Below are 24,631 nucleotides of genomic sequence, written 5' to 3' on the forward strand. Positions count from 1 at the left end.
CCAGTTGCATCACACGCCTTATACTAACTGGTTTCGAGCGTGTCAATGCGGTGCGTCGCTATATCGATTCAATGCTAAACGCCCTACCATCGACAGTCATCGTGAGATGGGTTCTGCTGAATTTATTTCTGTCGAAATTCATCAGAGATGTAGACGATAGAAGTTATCCTGGTTATTTTGTCTGGTCTGGCCATTTTGAGCTGACAAGTGCCGTGCACAGAATGAGCGCTAACGATCGTGTCTGCTAAAGATTGCATTGCTGCGTGCCGCGGGAAGAGCAGAAATTTCAAACCGAACGCTCTTTGGCCTTTCGCGGGCGCTGCACTAACAGCCGGAGAGTCGACGTATAATGCAAAAGTGCGCCTACATACACCGCACTGCTGCGACGTCGCTCGTAGTGACACGTGTCTTCGAGAATTAGGCCAACATCTCCAATTTGAGTAATCTGTTGCTTCAGTAGACGAATTGAGGTTAAAATAAATAACAAAATACAAAAACAGAATGCCTGTGTTTTTGTTTTACTTCGCACCTCAGCCAGAGAGATGTACTTTCGTTTTGCCTGCTTGTTCCCACGTCATGCAGTCATGCGTGTGGACAACGAAAGTACGTCATTTTCTACCGTGTTTCAGCGCTCGATGATGCTCTGTGAAGCACTTGTGTCTGCCTCAGTATTCGCGTAGCACTGACATACCGGTAGTCAAGTGTTCTCGTGCACAGTGCGCAAACTCGTGTGCTGTGCGAAACGATACAAACGTAACCGCTCGCGCGCGACGCAATTAGCGGAAGTGCGGCGCACAGCAAAAAATCGAAAAGAAGAAATGCTGGCTCTCCCGTAATCGAGAATAAATGTAAGCATGAAATGGCTACCGGCATAGCAGACTGGTTTGAGATGATACAGGACAGAATCCTAAAATAGGTGTACGGCATGTTGGCACCATCCCACCATAACACACTGCACCACGTCATATTGTGCACTGGTACATGTGAACGCAACCGTTTCCTGCCACAGAGGGAACCTCGTTGCAAGTCTCATCTCGGTCAAACAGCCATCTGCGGTGCGCCGGAGGCAATTGGTTCTGCTAGCGAGCCGGAGGTGCCGTGTACCTCACGGATCGCTTTCGTTAAAAAGAGCACAGGTTTAAGGGTCAAGAGATGACAATAAAGTGTATACTGCACCTGTATCTGCCTTTTGAGCGTCGCTATTGGAAATGACAAATAAAGCTTCAGCGTTCTGGAAGTTACAGCTTCAGTGATATTGTGAACAAACATTTGGAAGAACTCGGAAGCATTATTTTTTGTAACTTGTTTGAACTAGCTTATGTAAGGCGGTGTTGACTGGTTGCCCGGATGATCTAGTTTTGTTCTCGCATCTTTCCCGGACGTCCTCGTTTGAGTGCCCGGACTTTTGACACAAAGTCACCTGAACGTGACCAACAACGGGAGCTAAAAGCGTTTCATGCTTGAAAAATGAAGGCGAGGCCCGTGACGTATGCGTCCCTCGACCTTCGAGCTCCGTGATGAGAGAACGCAAGGAAATAGTTTCACTTCCGCAGGCTAGACGGGTCAAGTGGACAGAATGTCTCGCTTGGAAGTGGCCCTTGCCTGCGGAAGTCATGGGTTTGCGGCACTGAAATATGTCTATCGCGGATAATAATGAACCGGGTGGGAAAATTCTTGCGGCAGAACGCTCCCTAGAGGTCATGTAACAACTTCCAGCGCATCACCGAAATTTGCTATGTGGCCTGGTGAGGGGCCCTTCAATGCACCTCTTGCACCGCAATTCCCTTTGGAAAGCGTGTAATAAAGAGAGGTGGGCAAATGCCTTAATTTTTTGTTTTCCTTCTTCATACGTTGAAAAATATGAACGCCCTCTCTCCCCCTTCAGCACAAAAAACTTTGCCACCATCCTTTACCCTCACCCACACGCTGAAGATGGAACCATCCATCTCTGACCTTCCGTGCTTTAAAGTTTCAAATAAACCATTTGCTCAACCCGCGAGCTTAGTTTACAACACTGATTGTCTTCGTAATTCCTATTGTCAAAGCGTGCCACAATGCTTTTCATTTAGGCACTTGACCACATGTCGGCAAAATAAACGGAGCTCACTGAGACTCACTCACAAAATACATTTTTCTCGTCAGAGCTCACTCGGACTCACACTCACGGAAATTCTACTCAGCTCAGACCATTCTGGCTCAGACTCATTAGGGCTGTACTTAGCCAGGCTCGCTCTTTTTTCAAACTCACCAGGTGTATCACCGTCGGAACTTACATGAATCGCCCGTCGGGAAATCGAAGCGATTGCTCCTTCTCTTGCCAACGCCGACCACGGCAATTTTCCTGTGCCGGCCGTTTCCTTGGTCGAGTCCATCGGGCAGGAGGAACTCAGCAACTTAGGTTTCACCGTCGGCACCGTTGCTCATTCTTGGACATCTGACTTTCTCCCAGGAACAATGGTTCTACCCTCACCTCGGAATCTCGCTGAATGGGGGACGGCAGATGATCGGCAGATTTGTTTTAATTGCCGCTGTATCGGTCACGTTGCGCGCCATTGCAACAATCGGTGTCACCGTTCACCCGCAATAAAACTGCTAGCCACACCGACAATTACCACTGACATTACCACACGAGGTCACTAGTCCCGTTCGCCGCCAGCACGTCGTCCGTCGTCTCCTTCACCTCTACGACGAGGCCCGACATCGCCGCCCAACTTATGACAGGGAAACTAAGGGATGCAGCTCTTAGATGTGACGCCGCATCTTTCACTTCCACTTCAAATTCTCTCCTCGTATTGCTGACAAATTGATCGGCGTTGACGTTGACGGCTCAGCTGTTTCCGCACTCGTCGATACTGAAGCACAAATCTCCGTGATGAGTAATCAACTTGGTGGCCGCCTCAAGAAAGTACTTACCTACGCCGCTACTTGTATTATTCGTGTCGCTGATGGACGACGTGCCGCGGTCATCGAAATGTGCACAGTTCGTATCGCCATCGCCGGTCACCATGTATCTGTTTTGTTTACCAACATCGAGCAATGCCCTAACGACGTCATTCTCGGACTCGATTTCTTGTCGGCGAATGCTGCTCTCATTGAATTTGCAACCGCCGTCATTCAAGTTTAGTTTCCTGAACTTGCCAATGTTCCAGATTCACCGTTACACCGCTTATGCTCTGTCTATTACGTTCAATTGTCACCGCAAGCCGCCACGTGCGTTGCCTTGAAGACGGCATCACCAGTCCCCGACAGCGACTACGTGGTATCTTCACTAGTTGACGTGCTGTTGACCTGAAATATTGCTGTGCCGCACACCCTCGTAACTGTTGTCGACAACCACGTCCAGGTCCCGCTCCTCAATTTCAGCAACTCGACGCAAGCTCTCCCGCAAGACATCTCAGTGGTCAACGTGTCAGCGCTTGATGCAAGCGACATGGCGAGATTCGACCTGAAACTTGTTCGTCCTTTCTCGCAACCGGCACGGTGAATGCAGTCCCGGAAGAAGTTACCAAGTTACCAAGCCCCTGACATTCCGACCTGTCAAGGGCCGCAACTCCGCCACCTCCTAGCGACCTACAGGGATATCTTCGACTTCGCTGACCGCCCTCTGGGTCAAACGTCTCTCGTAAGTCCTCAAATACATAAGGGAGATCAGACGGCGACCATAGCATGTCTCCCTTTCCAACCGCGAGGTCCTACAACCCTAGGTCGATAAGATGCTCTCCAAAGACGTCATAGAGGCTTCTTCTAGTCCGTGGGCGGCACCTGTTGTCTTGGTCAAAAAAATGCACGGCAACTACAGATTTCGCGTCGACTATCGTGCCTTAAATAACGCGCAAGGATATACATCCGCTGCCAAGAACCGATGACACCCTTGACTGTCTTCATGGTGCGAGATACTTCTCACTCCTAGACCTGGCTCGGGTTGCTAGCAGATTTCTGTCGACGACTTTCACCACTAAAAAACTGCCTTTGTCACACCGGACGGCCTCTATCAGTTCAGAGTTAGGCTTTTTGGACTGTGCAACGTCCCCGCAACCTTCTAACGCGTGATGGACGCTCTCCTTCATGGTTACAATTGTTCCATTTGTCTCTGCTACCTAGGCGATGCCGTTGTGTTTTCGCCAACGTTTTAAAGTAACCTTACTTGTTTGGCGATCATTCTAGCTGTTTTTCGTTGGGCAGGACTCCAGCTAAACTCCAACATGTGTAATTTCAGCAGACAACAAATCACTGTGCTTGGTCATTTTGCAAGTGCTGCAGGTATCCAACCTGACCCTGTCAAGATTAGCGCTTCAATAACTTCCCGGTGCCCTCGTCTACCAAGGATGTTCGCACTTTTCTCGGATTATGTTCGTACTACCGCCGTTTTATAGGCAGTGTCGTCATCATAGCCCCATTCCTAACCGACCTTCTAAACAAGGACGTCCCCTTCTCGTGGAGACATGACCAAGCGGCTGTATTCTCGGCGCTGACCAACTTGCTCACTCCGACCCATCCGCGACTACTGAAGTTAGCACAGACGCTAGTGGGCATGGAATCGGTGCCGTCGTCGCTCAGCACGAGCACGGCCAAACACGTGTTATTGCATATGCCAGCCGCCTTCTCTCCACTTATGAACGGAACTATTCGATCCGATCCGAACGCGAGTGCCTTGCGTTGGTTTGGGCTGTTGCGAAATTTTGCCCGTATTTGTATGGCCGTGCATTCTCGGTTCTTAACGATCACCACGCCCTGTGTTGGCTGTCATCACTCAAGGACCCAACTGGTCGACTTGGTCGCTGGGCTCTCAGAGTACAGGAATATACATTTGAGGTAATTTATAAATCTGGTAGGCTACACCACGATGCCGATTGTCTTTCGCGCCATCCGGCGGGCCCCGATAGCTTCGCTGGCCATGTTAATGATTCTTGTGTTCTCGCCACATCTAATTCAGATGACATCGGCACCAAACAGCGTCGGGATGAATACCTAAAGGAATTCAGTTTCAGTTTATTCGTCATTCAAAAAACAATGAGTAAACAACAAATAGTGTGCCGACGAGGGTCCCAAAGTCAATGACTGCAACGGGACCCTCCGTTCTAAAAATAAAGAAAAAAAGATGTGTACAAAATGTGGGTTAAAGCAGCAAAGATAAAAAAGTACAAAGAAAACAAATTAATGCGCGTAATGCAATACATTGGTAAAAGAAAACAAACAAAAAGTACATATATACAAAAGAATACTTGTACAGAGAACATCTTATAGGCCATGAAACCATTTACAAAAAGAAATAAAATATCTTAACTCATGTTTGAATACATTCAAAGATGACGTTAGTTTAAGTCAATGGGGTAGCTTATTCCATAATTTTAATGCTGAAACTGAGGATGCCATTTTTTCATAGCTTGTGTTACATTTAGGCAATAAACAGTTGTAATTATGCGCAAACATGGTGTGGTTGGTAGTAGTGAGTAATTTGTAATTCACAAATTCGTAAGGAAGCTGTTTGTTAAGTACTTTAAAAAAAGGTAATATTTAGATGATACCTAAACAAGCCAGATACACGTAGTATAAAGTTTGCCTGGAGTAGCGGGAGAGCATCTAAGTAAAAGGTACTGTTGGTTATTATGCGAATAGCCTGGTTCTGTATGTGTTGAATAGACGAGAGGTGGCAGTTATACGTGTTTACCCAGGAAGCAATACCATAGGTGATATGACTATGAATGAACGCAAAGTATAAAGATAATGCGTATTCTGAAAAGAATGCACGTGATTTTATGAGAGCTTTTATGCCGAAAGCTGTTTTCTGTTTAACAAACGCAATATGATTAGTAAATTTTAAGTGAGAATCTAATTTTATGTCAAGGAACAACACACAGTCCGCTGCAGGAATAACGTGACTGTCGAGAGTTACTCGGGGGAAAAACGGCACGATCTTCTGCTTTGTTTTAAATAACATGAACTGAGTTTTGAGAAGGTTTAAAATGAAATGATTTAACTGACACCATTCAACAACTTTCGCTACTTCATTGTTCAGTTTAAGGAGTAAGGTTGTTAAAGATTTATCGGACATGGAAATAGTGGTATCATCAGCATATAAAATAGCATTAGAAAAAGGTCAAGAACATGGGGTAAGTCGTTAATGTAAATGCAAAGCAACAAGGGTCCCAGTATTGAGCCCTGTGGTACCCTTTGATTAAAAAACTTTCGACTCGGAAGAAGCGCCCCCTACATAGACTGTTTGCTCACGTTCATGTAAGTAATCTTTAAGAAAAGTTAATTCTGGACCTGTCATGCCTAAATATTCTAGTTTGGCAAATAAAATGGCATGATTCACAGTGTCAAAAGCTAAAATCTAAAAATACTGAGCCAAGAAATTTACCACTGTCAATAGAGCACCTTATGTAATCGGTTAATGCAATAAAAGCTAAGCTCGTCAAACTGCCAGCACGGAAACAGAATTGGCAAGATTTCAGCAACTTAAAATTTGTTAAGTAACTGTTTATACGTTTTAGAAATAATTTTTCGATAAGTTTACTAATGGAGGACAAAATAGAGATAGGCGGTAATTAGACACCAGAGATTTATCACCTTTTTAGAGACAGGAATTACTTTTGCCTTCTTAAGCGAAATAGGAAAGGTACCGCATTTCAAAATTTGGTTAACTATGCTGCTTAGTGTTTCCGGAATGCAAGGGGCAACAAGTTTGATGTCATAGGCAGAAATATTATATAGACCTGCGCAAGTGTCCTTTAGATTTAATATAGCAGAACAGACCTCATCGGCGGTGATGGAAAAAAAAGAATGTATAATTGCAGCGGTTACATGGATAGGAAAATGCTATCGGGCTATTACTGTACACTTCATGTAAGTAATAACTGAATGAGTTAGCTATGCAAGACGCTGCAGTGCAAGTGTCATGTGTATAAGTTATTTTATCAATTGTTCTACTAGCCTGAGGTGCATTCAAAAAGTCGTTAAAAGTTGCCATTGTTTCTTAGGATTATCTTTAGCCTTGCAGAATTCTTTCTCATTATGAAACCGTTTTGATATTTAGGGTAGGTTGTTCAACTTGGTAGTGTATTTTTATAGCAACGTGCTAAATTTGCATTGAACTGCTGTTTTTTAGTCTTCCTGTAAATATTATCTTTTTTACGCATGCTGGTTAACAAACCTTTTGTTATCCAGGGACTACGTGGAAATTTAAACTTTTTTTACATTTGACAGTTGTAGCGCTAGCGAAAGTAGCTTTCAAAAATAATGAGCAGAATTTTTCGAGTGCCTCTTTAGGATCACATAGAGTACTAATTGATGACCAGTTGTTACCATTTATTGTATTAACAAAGTTATCCAGGTCGAACCTGGATGTGAAGTAACTAGTGTCATAGTAAGGTTTTTCTTTAACCAAGGTAACGAAAATGGGAAGACGATCTGTGATAGACACGTCAAAGGCACCCGCACTTGGAGACGGTGTGATACTGCTTAAGGCATGATCAGGAAAAGTATTAGTTCCAGAAGCGGAAAATATAGTAGGAAAAGTAATTAGAGACTCAAGCTCGAATCCCACAAAACAATCGCTATATGATATTACTGAACTATTATCAGTATCCATTAAATTGATGTGAATGTCACCAACTATTAAAATCTGTTTAATTTCAGCTGAAACATTATGAAGAATTGTGGAAAGGTTGTGCAAGAAATGAGGAATAGATGAAGAGGGGGAGCGATAAATACAACCAATGATTAGACCATTACCATTATTAGAAGGTGACAGGTTAGTTTCGATCCACACTGATTTACATTTAGATACGTTTAAACACAGGTCAAGCCTACGTTCGTACTTGAGTTTCGATGATATGAAGATAGCCGAACCGCCGTACCAATCCGAACTGCGGTAACAGTATTCGGAATGGAACGACCGAAAACCATATAAATAACCATCAGAAGAGTCAAGCCAAGTTTCGGAAATGCACAAAAATGAAAAGGAATGACCAAGTGAATAAATAAAGGCAGTAATGCTATCTAGGTTTTTGCATAAACTTCGCGAATTGATGTGTAGTAATGAGTACTTAGAACCAGCGAACAACGATTTTGTTTATGCTGTTGAGAGCAATGCCACAGAGGGATGTTGTTAAGAGCAGATTATGAAAATGACAAAGGTTGCAATTGATATTTACGTGAAGATGCGCAGATCTGACTCGGCACTTATTCTGAAGACCCGGCTGTCGTCAGTCTTTCGCGCCTTGATATGGCGATTCTCGGTCCAAAGGCAACGCCACTTCATTTCTTTTTTGAGGGCCAGCGCTTTGCTGAATAGTCGTTTGTTGTCAATGATCAGGTGTTCATTGGCGTAAATAGCGCTATCCTTACTTCCTGTCAGACCTATCAGAGCGGTGGTAAACGTGCTTTCCGAGCTTTCCGAAGGAATTCGTTTTTCTTGTTACGCGAGCAAAATCGGGCGATAATGCTTTTTTCTGGTGTCTTGCTGGCGACACGATGAACTGCGTTGATGTCTGCCCGTTAAATGGGGCATTCAACAACTTCTGCAATTGTGTTCAGAATGACAGCGCAGTCTTCGCCCTGTGTACAGGGAATGCCTGCCTTTGATTTCTCATGTTATTTAGCCGGCTGTATTGTTCCATTGCTGCAATCCTCCTGGCGTGCGCTTCGTTTTCGGCCCTGAAATCTTTGTTTGAATTTAGCAATTCATCGACAGTTGTCTGCACTTTATTGCACTGGTCACTCATGTGACGCACACTGTCAGCCAGAGATGTAAGGTTAGCAAGAGCCTGGTCATCAAGCTGTTTTGCAATTTTAGAAGCAAGTTCATCAAAGAGGTTATCAAGTTTGTTATTAAGGAGTGATTCAAGTTGCTAAATTTTTTTAGGCAGTTGAGCATTTCAAGGCATGTTACATAGCACAGGCAATAACCAAGAAACACTAGTGAGCAGCAGCCGCAGGCAGAAGCACAAAATGGGAAGATATGACGTTAAAAAACCAGCCGGCAGTAGAAAGGTGGATGGATATTCAAAAGATGTCCTAATTCCAGCGACTGATGCTCACAAGTGGACCGAGTGCCTCAGTGGTTCCTTTTATACCCCTTTTAAGCCAGGCAGCGGAGGCGCAGTGGTGCTCAGGGGGAGGCGCAATGAGGCAGCACGTGCAAACAGGAGACCCGCAGTCGTGAGTCCCGTAGATCCTTTTTGTCACCCTGAGGCCAGGCAACGCAGGCGCAGTGGCTCCTAGGGGGAAGCGCAGTTAGGCAGCACGTACGAACAGGAGTGCAGCTGCGCGCGGAAGAAAGCTGAGCAAGACGGTGACAGCAGGAACCACGTAGTCGTCAGCACTGCAGTGGAAAGGTAGATAGATATTCAAAAGATGTCCTAATTCCAGCGACTGCTGCTCAGGAACTCTCTTCCGCACGTTCAGACCCTTCTCTACGTCAGTATGTCCTACGCAAGGACGTTCTATACCGTCGCAACATGAAACCTGACGGGCCGGAATTTTTGCTAATTATTCCTCCCCACCTGCGTACCACTATTCTTCAACATCTGCACGCTGCTCCAACTGGGGGACACCTCGGTGCCTCACGCATCTGTGACCACGTGCGACATGATTCTTTTGGCCTGGCTTGTATCGTTCTGTGCGTCAATACGTTGCTGCCTGCGAGGGCTGTCAACACCGCAAATATCCTGCTCTTTCACAGGCTGACCTGCTTCAACCTGTCCACAACCCAACGGAGCCCTTCTTTCGCGTCGGCCTTGACTTTTTAGACCTTTCCCTATGTCCGTATCTGTCAACAAATGCATTGCCGTCGCAACTTGACTATACGACCACATATGCCATCACGCGCGCCAGGGCCAGTAGCTGCGCTACAGACGTTGCAGACTTTCTGCTCAGTGACGCCATTCTTCGACACGGGGTCTCGCGTCAGCTTCTCTCGGATCATGGCTGCTGCTTCCTAGCAAAGGTCATTGACGAAATTATTCGTAGCTGCTCTACTGAACATCGTCTTAGGACAGACCACCATCCACCGACCAACGGTCTTACCGAGCGCCTCAACCAAGCTGTCATGGATATGCTGTTTACATTAGTCTCTACTGATCACCATGATTGGCATGCCACCATACGGTACATTGCTTTTGCCTACAACTCGTCCCGGCATGACACCGCCACTATTCATCGTTTTTTCTCCCATACGGCCGCAACCCCACGTTGCCCTTGGACACGCTCGTTCCTGCTGATCCCCCCCTTACCCACCGCATATGTTCAGGACATCTCTCGAGCCAGAATAGCTCGCCAGATTGCTCATACTAGGCTATGTGGGTCGGAGGCCTCCAAAAAAGGGGCTATGTGAACCGGCACCGCGAAGTCGAGTAGAAGCCTGAATCTCTGGTACTACTCTGGACGCTGTCTCAACGCCAAGGCCTGTGCGAGAAGCACCTCCTTCGCAACACCGGGCCCTACAAAGTTCTCCGCAAGCTCAACTACATTGACTACCTCATCACTCCGCTCCCATATCGCCCGTCTTCTTCTTTTACGTCTACTACTCACGTCCATGTGTCGCGATTAAAACCCTACTTCACCAGCAGTACTGACTGATTTTAAAAGGCGGCTTGACGGCGCTCAGTCCGTGAGGAGTTATGTTACAAGGCATCACATATGAACATGCCGTTAAAGGAACGCTTCGCTCTGCGAAGAGAAAGGAGACGGGACATGCCGCGTGAGATACTGTCAGCCATTCTGCGGTAACAGCAGCCTGCAAATATTGCAATATACAATTTCGTCTTTTCCCCGTGTACTCGCGAATCCCCGTGACAATATCAATGACAAAAATAAATTCATACAACTTTTATACACTGGGAATACAGAGGATTAACAAATTCTAATAATTACAAAAGTGCATGCACAAGTGTCGTGAATATACCAGAAATATCCTCATTTCTTGTTCATCACAATGGCTTGGAACAACGAAATAAGTATGACGGTCGACGTTGGCAGTGTTGGATTTATGTCGATTGAAAATGAAATGTGTAAAAGGAACCTTTGAAGAATGTGCAAATTCTTATTTGTTTGTGCACGCGAGTGCGCGTACGGTGAGCACACGCTTTCGTTTGTGTGGCGCATGCGCTCTTTTCTTAGTTAGGTATAGATCACAGTCCTTTCTTTCTAGCAGTGTACTAAATGAAGGCTTGCCTCGTGAATAAAAGCTATCCCTGCTGGAATTTTATGCACAGAAACTTGACTATGTGTATTGCCTTTTCTCCACAATTTACTATAAAACTGCAGGAGGCCCAGCTCAACGTAATTCTTTTTGAGATCTCGGATGTAAAGCTGGGTGCTGAATGTACGCTGACCACTGGTGATCAGGGGAAAAAAAGACAATCTCGGAGTGACGCCAAAAAGCCACCGTCACTCCACCCGTTCTCGTTGCCGTTTTCAGCGGCTATAGGTTTCAAAATGTCTAACTACAGCTAACAAAAACAGCCATTTATGACTTAAGTCAGTTAATAGTGAGCTTCGACGCAAATTTGCGCAGTATCGAGTACCTACATGCGCACTTCAATGCCTCAGACTTTAAACCCACGACGCATCCGACCTGAGTGACTTTTCTGTACTTCAACGATATGAATCGCCTTTTCATCATTTAACATCACATGGTCACCGCGCCCTTCCTCGCCCTCGCCTCGCAATATCCGCCCTCTCTAACCTCACCACGTGAGGGCGAGAGTAGTTGAAGGTTAGAAAGGCCCTCGTGAGGACTCGCCCTCGTGAGTGCACCCATGGCTGGTGATAAATACTTTTTCGAACAGCCTCAGATACCCACTCGGTCGCTGTCATAAACCTTTCTACCTCCACGACCTACTTTCATAGACCTGTCTTAGATTCCTCTTTCTTATAATTTTCTTCTTCGTTATCGCAATGCATGGTGTTTAACCTCGTTCAAGGCATCAGTTTACTATTTTCTGCCCATATTTCTTTAAACCATTTTAAAACTACTTCTTAATGTAAAACATCTATGGGCACTTTGCTGAGCTAAACTGCGATAGGCGAAAGCCTATCTATGACTGCCTGTGTTGCTTTTGTCTGAACTGTTCTGCATGGGTGCAATCACAGCTATATGGCTCCAATGTTTGTCGCCGATCTGCGCGCTCCTACGCTCATGTTCGCGCATGTTCTCCTTCCCTTGCTCCCCTCGCCGGTGATCACCCCTTTCCTGCGTCCACCACGGACTGCGCCCGGACACTCACGAGAACCACTAAAGGCTTACGCGTTAATAAAAGGGGGAATAGATAAGCTATGGATAAATAGGCCGAATATTTGTAGTCATGGTTTATTTCGTGTTTCACTTATATGACTACATTTCTCTGTATTTCATTGCAGGTACAAAAACATTTCTATGTTGACAATGACAGATGATGATTTGTGGTGGCTGTACTTTTAGGATGGTGACCTATCCTGGACGCTCTTCTGAAAAAATTTAAACAATTTAGAAGAAATAAAAGACTGCAAGCAATGTTTGTTCATAAATATATTCGTAATCTGGCACGAGGTTGGAAAATATTGCTTCTAAGCGGGCTCACTGTTTTGGTATCCTTATATGGGGTCTGTCCTCGTGGCGGACATATCGATAACATATGTAGTAGACCTTTTCATCGGACCTGGATCTTGCAAGCAGCAAGCGGCTAGCCTTTCCTCCTCTCTTGCTTTTGCGAACCGGCGGAGTCCTGCTTAAACGTGTTATCGCGTGCTGTGTGACAATTTGAAGAGGTTTTAGCTGGTTCTGTCAAATTATTTACGTAATATTTATACACACGAGGATGTCGGGGAACGACTATGTAGCCTTTGGGTGCAGTAGTAACTAAGTAGAGTAGGCAGAAATTTCTCTTGGATGCGCAAATATGCGATTAGCATCGCCAGCCCCGGTATTTGTAGGTACCGGTTGTGATCTATCTTGAAAGTCGCGACAATAAGCAGTGGCATTTGCGGGCTGCCGGCGCGAATATTAAAATATTCTCACTGTCTGATCGCTTGCCATAGGAGCTGAAATAAAAAGATACTCGTGTTCAGCTAACCCCATGCAAATCCGAAACATCTAAGCGCCAATTGTTATCCATCATTTGCGACATGGTTCTCACCCATTTCACGTCTACTAGGCTGTGACTGCGTTAGCGTCCTGTGTGAGGGCAATGCGCGAACACAGTGACTACTGGTTGGTAAAACAACATGATACATAAGCTTTGTGCTTCGGCATTGCCTCTTTTCCCTCTCAAGCAGTAATATCTAAAAGGGATCGCATAAAAAGAATGAAACGGCTGTTTGTGAGGACACAAATTCCATAAAGCGACTTAGTCCGTCGTATATCAAGGGACCAAAAAGACAGAACAAGAAAATCCGTTTCATCCTTTTGATGCTCGTGCAGTTTGAATCGCGCTTATCCGCTTATCTAGAGCAGTCAGTCGGCTAAGTTCAAGCGTCTAGTGAAAAAAAAATACGAAGAAAAAATCACTCGTACAGTACACTCGCAGCGTAAGATGGAGGAGCGGCTCCATAGCAGCTACATTTTCGGCACCACGCACAACAGGGTCTTCGCGGCGAAGTCTCTTCGCGCCGTTTTCACGAGAACGATCTTCACTGTCCACGCGGCGTGGAAGGCGAGTTGCGGCTTCTGCTGCTCTCTGCACAGAGACCTGCTGAGCCCTATGTTGCCTGGTTGCAGCCGCGCGCGTAGCTCTACGATTCAGCTTTTTCAGCAGCTGTTCGTACCTTGCGAGGAGGCGCCATAACGTGTACCGAAGAGCAAACACGGGAATCTAGACTACGTGTTATACATGTCACATCCCTTGACCCGTGGCACGATACGTTACGTGGTTAATTATGTTGATGGTTTATTGACATCTCCTTCAAAATGGGGTGGCGACAAATAGTCACCTAGCCTGCTTGAGTTAACAAGGTCCAGCTACATGCAGCATGCAAGTGCTATTCGCAACTGCTACAAGTCGGAACACCTGGTGTAATATAATGGAACTGCAATGCAAAGTTTGTACCTATCGACTATACGCGGCTGCATGTCCCATCGCGTGTCAAGTAGCACGTTACGAGTCTAATCATGATGCTGATTTTATGACATTCTCTTTTAAACGGGCTGGTGACAGTCACCTAGCCTGCTTGAATTAATCAGGTATGCTGTACATGTTTCTCTTTACATCAATATTTATAAATCTCAATAATCTTCTTTGTTCTTGCTCAAACCTTGTCTAACCACCTTGCACCGCTACCTGTGCAGTACATGGCCTTCTACCTGGTGCAAAATATGCAACTGCAATGGAAAGTGTACAGGTATCGACATTACGCGGCGCGCATCTCACATTGCAAGGCAAGTGACATGACACGACGTTTATGATGGCAATGATGACGATTTATTGACATCCCCCTTTGAAACGCGGTGGTGACATAGTCACCTAGCCAGCTTGATTTAATTAGGTACACAATATACCTTCTTCTAGCATTCTTGTATAGATCTCCTTAAACTTCATTTTTCTTCCCCAAATTCTCTTTACCTCGTACCGCTACCTATGCATCTGCTACATGCCCTTCTACCTCGTGTAACAATATGCAAAATGCCATGCAAAACGTGCATGTATCGACGGTACGTGGCGCGCTGGGACATCGCCGGTAGGGTGTCTCAATCTCCTCCTCCTCCTCCCGCCACTCCCTACAGGTTGGCGACAACTGCGTCGTCTGCCACAGGGTCCGCCATGTCAGTCCCCACTCGGCGGCGCACGGTTGGCGCGCGCTTGTAAAAAGCTTTTCGATGAAAACAAAGCATTTTGCGCATGAAATAACACGAATAAAATTCACATCAAGTGTTAGGAGATAGTTGGTTTTCATTGCTGGCCGCTTTACGATTTTATAGTCTCCCGATAAACGCACTGCTATGGTTTCACACGGAAGCGTATGAAAAAATACCCTCTAGTGTTGGGTGGTCACACCCTGCAATACGTTAAGACATAGAGGTTTCTTGGAGAGACAATTGATATGAATCTCACATGGCCGCCTCAAGCGAAAAAACTCAGATTTCCTCAACGTCGCACGTGTTCCGATATTTAGCCGGACCACAGTGGGTCAGCAACTCCCTATCAGTGGTGCTCCTCAATAAGGCCAACGTTGACGGAACCGCTACCTATGCATCTGCTACATGGCCTTCTACCTCGTGTGCAGGGCCTACCGATCCTGCGCAAGATGTCTTCCACAAACACGAGAAAACTTGAGGCAGCACGAAACAACTGTCTTCAAGTATGTCTTTGCCTTCCAAAGGAGTCGTACCGCTCAAGAACTGTAACAGAAGCTGGATGCCTACCTCTTGAAGTGCTAATTTGAAGTGCTAATAGACGCTTCGGATTCACTCCAGACACGTCGTTCATACGAAGACCCACTTTTCAAAACATATTTCTAGAATCCATGCTACATCTGGCTTTGGGCAGGCCGTCGGAAGTATATCTATTTCGATTCCTGCTCAGGCGTCACTAATTCTGCCACGAAACATTTCTTATGGACGCTGTCACCACTGTAAATCGTGCCGTATATCCCTGGAATCAGTGCGTAAAACAAAATGCCTCAAGCAGCAACCCGTCAGACAGCTTCGGACTACATGCACAAAGAATACGCAGCTGTAAAGCACATTTTAGCAGATGGCTCCACAACTCAACGCTGTTCATCGTTCGGCCATTTTGTGCCCTCTACAGGGCAACAATTCTCGTTTCGTCTCGAGCGAGCGAATCGTATACGTCGCCTACGTCAGCTGAGCTATATCGCGTAAAGGAGGCCCTTGTGTATGTACTTCGACAGCAGCCGCTAAAGACACGGGTGATATTTACGGATTCGAAAGCAGCACTACAAAGTATGTGGAACAGGCACAAATGTTGTAATAACGATCCTGCAGCCTTTCACATTACCTATCTTGACCACGAGGTTAATATTCTGGGCATTGCATCAGGTTCCGTTGGTTACCTAGCCATGCCGTATTTCGGGAAACTAAAAAGCGCATGAAGCTGCCAGAAATGGACTGCAATACCGAAATTTCAGAGAGAGCGTAAACTTTTAGTTTTAAATCAACAAGATTTGAGTCCGGCGTCTTTTTAGTGGGTCTGGGCACCCGCCGCGGACGCGGTTCCGAGACCTTGTCTCGAAACGGCTTCCTCGGCTCGCTGGACGGCCCACAGTTGTGCTGTCAGGTTAGAGCTGAGCAGTGCGGTCATCCAGCGTGACCGGAGGCTGGCGGTGGAAGAGACGGAGGTGTCGGCACTGCCCGACTGGTTTGTTAAGTCCCGACACTCCCATAACATGTGATTTAGTGTGGCAACCTCGCCACACGATGTGCATCTGTTTGTAGTGTACATGTCTGGATACATGGCGTGCATGAATCTGGGGTTTCTGTAAGAGTCTGTTTGTAATTGTCTGAAGTGTACTGTTTGCGTCCTGTATAACCTAGCGTGAGGGAATGGGTATATGCGTCTTTGTAATTGGTAGTGTGCCGTGATGTCGTGAAACCTGGTCATACAATCCTCCCATGCCCAGACGTTGGCAGCACCCCGCGGAGGCTCTTCCTCCGATGCTGCTCGGTGAGTCAGGCCTCGAGCAACGCGGTGAGCCGCTTCGTTGGGAGTGCTCATTCAAGTGTGTGCCGGGATCCATAGCAAATGCCTTCGGTTATCGACGTCGGCCTCTCCAAGTTGTATGGGATGTCGCTGGAGTATCCGATACGCCTCTTGCGAGATGCGCCAATTTGCAAAATTGCGAATTACCGTTTGCGAGTCGCAGATCACGTATGTAGCTTTGGTTTGTGTGAGGGCCAGTGCTATGGCCGCTTCCTCTGCTGCTTCGGCATGTGCCGTGTTCACGGTAACGCTCGTGAGGTGGTTGCCTCGGTGGCTAGTAACTGCCGCCACGAAACTCTTCTTGTCTTGATAGCGGGCTGCGTCGGTGAAGACTGTCTCCTTGTCGTTAGAGTAACTTTTGTTCATGTGTTTTGCCCTGGCTTTACGCCTCCCCGTGTGGTGTTGGGGGTGCATGTTGCGAGGCAATGGGGGTACGTATAGTTGCTCGCGTATGGGTCTTGGAATTTCTACTTTGACGCCGTGTTGCGAGTGGTATGTGATGCCGAGATTTTCAAGTACCTGTCTGCCCGGGCGGGTCTTGGATAGGCGCTCAAGTTGGGACACTTGTTGCGCCTCCGCGAGTTCTTCGAGCGTATTGTGCAGGCCTAGTTCTAAGAGCTTGGTGGTGCTAACTTCAGGCGCAAGTCCCAAAGCACATTTGTACGCCTTGCGTATGAGCGCGTTAAGCTTTTTTTTCCGCAACCGTCCAGTTGTGAAACGCTGCCGTGTACATTATTCGAGAAATGACGAAGGCTTGTGCGAGTCGGATGACGCTGCCTTCGCGCATGCCCGCGTGTTTGTTGGTGATGCGTCGAATGAGCTGCATCGTGCTGGTGGCCTTTGCCGTTATCTTGCGAAGTGCTTCGCCATTGCCACCCTTGTGTTTTATCATCATACCTAGTACCCGGATTTTCTCTACTATCGGGATGGGTAGGCCGTTTGATGCCGTTAATTGGATCTTTTGCTTTTCCAGGGGGGTGTAGCATTTAGGTGGGCGGCCCTTTCTGACCGGTCTATATAGCAGCAGTTCGGATTTTTCGGCCGAGCAGGTGAGTCCCGTGCCCACGAGGTAGTTTTCCACGCATTGGATGGCCTGTTGTAAACGTTGCTCGATCGCTCCGTCGCTGCCCGTTGTCGTCCAGATAGTAATATCATCCGCGTATAGCGTGTGATGCAGTCCTTCGATTTGAAGCAATCGGTCGCGCCCCCGCAGGGGCGTCTGCAACTCGCAACTAGAGGTGTCACGCACCGTGTCGCTTCGACCGGCGGCGGCGTGGTGGTCGTTTCTAGTCGGCGGCGGCGGCGTCATCGGCGGCAGCGCACGGCCATTTTTGTTGGCGGCTTGGAAAGCGAAACCACATATTTATGAAGAGCACTTTCGCTACATCCTTCTTTGCTAGACTAGTTGAAGTTCTGGCCTTTATGTACTAAGGGCTAAGAGGACCGTACACAGAGGTGGTGAATGTGAGAGAAACGCAAAACGTTTTGTAAGTTTTCTGACATTCAGCCGACACAATAAAGAAAACAACATTGGCACATATCTAAAAGCGTCCGTGTTCAGTTTGTATATTCCTTTCTCGACGAATACGCAGAGCTTTGCATTTGCGTCGTAGTCGCAATTGTTCTTTTTTTTTTGCTATGCCGCGTTTATGATATATTTTTCTATTAGCAAAGAGTCACTGATTTTGTCGAGAATTGCTAAGCCAGCACCGACACCCGTGGCACTCTCTAGATATGTTAACCGTGCTTCCACTTGTTCTGAATAATATTGTGTTTATGCAATATGCTTTACGCAAAAAAATAAAAACAAACAAACACACCTCTCCTGTGACCAATTTTTGCAGGGGTTCAGCGCTTAAGCTGTCAACCAATCATCAGATGTTGTAACTAACCTGAGCGACCGTACTATAAATGACATCACATGTTTTGAATAATAATCACCCTTTGCTTATGCAACTTTTCTTATAGCGTCCTTTTTCCCTAAAGAAAGAAGAATCAAATGTTTTTTTTTTGTGTGTGTGTGTGTGTGCAGCATATAAACATTATTTTTTTCAGCTGAGACATGAAGCGGTACAAAATAAATTTGCTCAATTTGTCAACTCCTTAGCACCAGGTTGCAAGAAAAAAGTGTTATTAGTAGAAATGCAGGCATTGCTTGGATACACAACTATTTAAAAAAAAGTTTTTTTAACCTGCACACCGAAACTGTTTTATAGTTCATTGCAGCTTTCGGTGTCAGTTACGTTCAAATTTTTACATGAAAGGTATAAAGAGAAATCATCATGTACTACGCTTGTAATTTTTTTTTTACATGTAGAAGTGTAGAAAAACTCCTTGGAATGCAACGGCCGGAGTAATGCGAAAACTTCCAACCGGCATCTTAAAACACATTGGGGCCAGAGACTTCTATCTTGCTACGAGTTGCATCTTTAGCATTGATGGTGCTATCACACATATCGCCTATTCTACCCGCAACTACAGTGCCCACAACCCTCAAGACATGATTCCGACGTTCCGCGTCCGCTGTTTCTCGTTGCGCCATATTACGCTTTTGGAGCAGAAGTACCGGAAACCAAGTTGTGCTGACTTATGACGACACGCATACGCAGACACGTGGAAAGCAGGGTTACTTTTGTTGTGCGTCATTAATTGTTCCTCTGCTTGACATGGTCCTATGTTTGAAACAGGCAAAATAATTAAACAAGACAAGACAAAATCTCAAGCGAAGCTGGACTGACTTAAGGAAAGAAATCTTTATACCTATTAAATGGCGCGCCGATCTCGCCGACAAGAAACATCGGCGGCGGTGGCGGCGTGCCGACGCCTCGGCGCACATCTGTATCCGCAACAGCAACGACAGTAGAGAGGGAAGGTGGGTAAAATATTAGCGAGGGAATAGAGAGAGAGAAAGGGGGGCAGTTTTGTGAACTACAACGATACAACCCAAAATGGCGCCGAAGCATGCACTTAGCGCGGACGAGACAAAGGCTTGCATAACGCGTCGAGCAGAGCAATAACATTGCGCACAAGGACAAGCTGGCCTGGCCCATTTAGTGTATGCTCTGCAGACTTTCATACGTTCCTTATATTTACTAACAGACACTTTTCAAAAATTTGAGTAGTCATCTTCCCTAGTTTTTGTTCTGAAGACATCAGCAGTGACACGGGAAACTTGGCCTGTATGCGCTCTGAAGAATAGGGTGGTGTTTGAATAGGCCGCGTCGGAGTTGGGCCCGAGCTAAAGCTTCCTCTTAAGAGGAAGCTTTAGCTCGGGCCAAACTCCGACGCGGCCTATTCAAATACATGTGAAAACGCAAAAACGCTTTTCTGAGATAACCCCTGGACCGATTTTAATGAAATTTGTTGTATTTGAGAGGGAAAGTGAAATTCTAGTGACTGTTGGTCGCGGAATTTCTATTTGGGTCCTGAATTTTGTTAAAAAGATTTTCAAAAATTCGAAAGTTTGAAAAAAATGGAAGCACGAAGTTTACAGATTCATAGCTCTGCATAAAAAACAGATATCTCGGTTCTGTAAACGGGATCCATTAGATCATTGAAAGCGGACAAATTCGATACATCATTTTGTATCTTACGTGAATTTGTTACGTTGTTTACAAGGGTTCTGCAAAAGCTACATTTCCACATTACTAAATTTTTTGACATTCATGTGTAACATATCAGTTTTGTCCGCTTTAGATTTACTATTATATGCAATTCGCGGAATTGTATTATCAGTTTTCGTTGCTGACTTACAGAGTTGTAAACTTGATAGTTTCGTTTCTTGAAAATCTTCAATTTTTGCCAATGTTTAATAAAAAATTGATGACCTAAATCAAAAATCCGAAACCAACAGTCACTAGATCTTAAGTTTTTCTTTTAAATGCAACAAACCACGTCAAATTTGGTGCATTGGTTGCCGAGAAAAACGAATTCTGCTTTTACATGTATTTAGATAGGAGCACCCGAGCTAAAGCTTCCTCTTAAGCGTCCTCCAATTTTTAAATAAGGAAGCGAAAGTGTACAGCAGTTTATAGAGCTGCTAAAACTGCTAGCCTTACTACGCATAGCTGCCTAATAATTTGCTATACCAATCAACGCTTCGGCTTTCGAGAGAACGTTGGACTTTTTCGGGCCCTTACCATTCATTGCCCCGGCAACAGCGCCGCGCGTAGCAGTGACGCCCGCCGGTTTTTGGCGTATGTACAGGGCTCGGATTTTTTTCGGGACACGGAAAAAAAAAACGCAATCTCCTCAAGGAATCAGGCCACATTCATGACGTGAAAGTTGTTGTGCACCAAGGTGACGTCGCAGTGTTGGGCCGCTGCACTGCACAAACCCCATGACACTGACGGATAGGTAAATGTTTAATGGTGTTGTTTTAAAAATTAATCATCTGACACTAAATATAATACAGTAATATTTATCATAGTTCGGTTAGAAACGTGCAACTAAGCAGGAAACTCGCATTACACTTGCGTTAGAACCTTCGTTCGCACTATGTACGACTATAACATTGGTTTTATATTCTCAAGAGATGTCTTTAATTTTTTATTAGCACCACTTTAAATTGGCGCAGCTACTTTGAGCACTAGGTGACTTATTGGCGCGACATTACTGCCGTCTCAGCCTTGCGACAGAATGTAAACACGTTGCTACTGTCGTAGGTGTTTTTTTCTTTATGGGATAGCTAGAGCTGTAAAAGACACGCCACCTAGGCACAACTGCTGAGCTACTGGCCACAAAGTTTTGCCACGAAGCCTTATGTCAAATTTAATTTCCTGATTTGCACTTCACGCAATGCGCTGTAGCATGCACAGCGATTTGCGTGGCCGCCACGCGTAGTCAGAAGAATAAGTTCCAAAATGGCAGATTCATCCGGGTCATCAGTGATTGAGGATGTCTGCCTTCCAAAAATAATTAAAATAATTTTAAAAAGCTGCCGTAAAATTTGAAATGTTTCATTACGTTTAGTTTGAAGTCAGGTACGCAATTACATCCAATTAGTTCCTCGGAACAAAGCTTCACCATTGGATGCTGCTTGTGCCTTCACCAGCAAGCTCAGCTTCATCGGTGGCACAGACTGTGTCAGTGCATCATATTGGCCGCAAATTTTCTTCTTTTCCTGTGTTTGTGTCAAATGCCTACGATAATATATGTTACAAACAACAGAAGAATTCTCAACGTCCATCTCACTCACAGACAAAACATTTACACGCATGTATCACTGGTTTTTCCACCGTGCTAAAATTGTCATAGAATGCATAAGAGCAGGAATACAGCGTACACATAATTACCGTTCTACAAAAGCAGTAGGAAAATGCTATTTTAGGTGGCAGCTATGATCATGAGCACATTCATGCAATCATTCTGGGAGCAGTTTTCTTCCTGCTACAAAGTACTCTTGCTGACTCAACCTTTATACTAGAATAAAACATTTCAAGTGACAGAAGCAAGCCTCAAACGACTTTTCATATTGTCCACAACGAGGTTTTTGTTGCATCGTTCTTGAAGACCGCAGTTTAAGTGGATTGGTTGCCAACTGAGTGCCTCGCTTCGTCGAACTTAATGTTGCGAACAAACTACCTACCGGATATTCTTGAATTTTTGCCGGTAGCCAGTTTTCCTCGTTCTTGCTGCCCAAAAGGAAATCGTAAAGAAACAATCATAGATATAAAATGGTGTACAAACAGGAAAAAATGCACATAGCTACTAAATTAGCTATGACGATACCATCAGAAAGTTACCGAAATATAAACACGCGGGGGTATGGAAATTTTTTCTAGGTATTGAATGCTCAAAAGATCACGTTTTCAAATAAAAAAGGGAAGACGAACTACTTTTTGCGGCGAACCAACTGTGTCAAACTTTTGCCGCGCCTTCCTGTCCCAAACTCTTAAAATTTTGTCCGCTGAGCATTGCTGTACATGCTCACGCATCCCGCACCATTGCCATGCCGAGTTCAACCTGAGCTCATGTGAAAAGATAAAAGAGCGAGACGCTGCGCACAGTATTTCGCACTAATAAATTTTAGAGAACGCCACTGCTGGCTATGCAGCAAACGTTGTTCACAACGTCACCCGAGGATCATGAATACTAGATGTATACATGCTAATAAAGCATCGCATTTAGTAGTAGTCATGATAGCTACACTACGAAAGCATGAGAGGCAGATGAGCTTCTCTGAGTTTAGTTTAAATATTGTCATTAGATTCATGTATTTGATTACATCTGAGACTTTTAGTTTATGTTCATATGTACTGCATGCGTGTCATCGAAGCACACTCTTGGACACTTGTGCTCCTTATCCCCCCCCCCTACCTCTGTTAGCTAAATCCTATATCCCACGGCAATTTTTGTTCCAGTGAACGAACCCACGAAGTCACGTTGTCTCTCTACAGTTGGCCTACATTGTGAAAATCAAATAAGTGTTTCTTTCTATTATCCAGAAGATACATGGGCTCAACAATGGTGCAGTGAGTGTTTGCTTGCACTAGAATTTTTTTTTCCATTTTTAATGCGCAGCCACAGCGCTAGGGTAAAATTATAAAAAAATATGAATGTTATGATGCACAGATAGCATTGACTAATATTTTGAATATTATGCAAATCTTCCGCTCGTTTCTCACCATTACAACTATTTTATGCACGAAATTACATATATGGTAAAGTCTTTAACGCCAAAGACGCATGGCATTTGAATAAAGAGTTGTGCTCTTTTTGCCGTTATCGCTAGTTTTCTAGCGTTAGGTTCAAAACACACTATTAGACTATTCTATAGTTACAGGTTTGGTTTCAAGAAATCCGCACACTTACAGTCCTCAATAGATGGCAAAAGAAATTCCTATGCTACACACTAGGCAGAGTACTTTGAAAGTCTTGCTCCGTTTTTTTGGTACGACAGGCTTATGTAAAAGTATGTGACCGCATGCCAGTGTAACTCCAGTGTGCCCTACTTCACAGGCGGAGAGTTTCCATTTTTCCGCCGGGGGAGGGTGGGCTGGGGCCGGAGAAGCTTTCTGAGTAATATATATATATATATCTTGCACTTGAAGGAACTTTGTGTGATCTCGACGAAGTGCTCACTTAAGTGACAGCCTTATATGAAAATTTACAAGATCTCATAGTAGGAGACACATCAATTTCACAACCCGAGTCCTCTCCCACCACCAAGAATTAGGCGTCTCTCTGTGGTGTAATTTCCCTTCGTGTAATTGTCGTATACTTCGCTTTCCCGGCGAAACTGCAGCCTCTCTCCGTATTTCTTTTTCTGTCAGTCCGAGTATAAGCGCCTGTGCGCATGGCTTCTGCTGATACTGATTTCGAGTGAATCCGGCTTGTCCTCATTTCGTTTACTGAGTGAATTATACAGGGTGACCGAACTAACTTGCACCATGAATTACGAGGTTTTACATCCCAAATCAACGATCTGATTATGAGGCACACCGTAGGAAGGGGCTTCGGAAATTTTGACCACCTGGGGTTCTTTAACGTGCACCTAAATCTAAGTACACGGGTGTCTTCGCATTTCGCCCCCATCGAAATGCCGCCGCCATGGCCGGGATTCGATCCCGCGACCTTGTGCTTAGCAGCCCAACACCACAGCCACTAAGCAACCACGGCGTGTCATGCACCAAGACTTAAAAAAAAAGAGTTGCATTACTCGAAGAAAAGCTTGTGCATACTGTAGAGTAGAGTAGCCCCTAGTAATTCTTTCGTTCCTGAAATTTATTTCAACAATTACAATTAATTACTTGATTTAAGAAGTTCTGCCCTAATCATCAAAATGTCAATGAGACATTTGTAGGCATTCCCAAATAGCATCTAACTCTTCTGTTTTCATCGACGTACTAATTGCGTGCAATTTGTTTGCGACTGGCAAACAAACCTCAACAAATACGAAAAATACCACGTGGCTGCGCTCCCACCCGCATCATAATGCAGCGTCCTCAAATAAGCTGATCGAAAGTGACAGCATTGCCTGTCATCGGCAATGT

Source organism: Dermacentor variabilis, chromosome 7, assembly GCF_050947875.1.
Source record: "Dermacentor variabilis isolate Ectoservices chromosome 7, ASM5094787v1, whole genome shotgun sequence".
NCBI lineage: Eukaryota > Metazoa > Arthropoda > Arachnida > Ixodida > Ixodidae > Dermacentor > Dermacentor variabilis.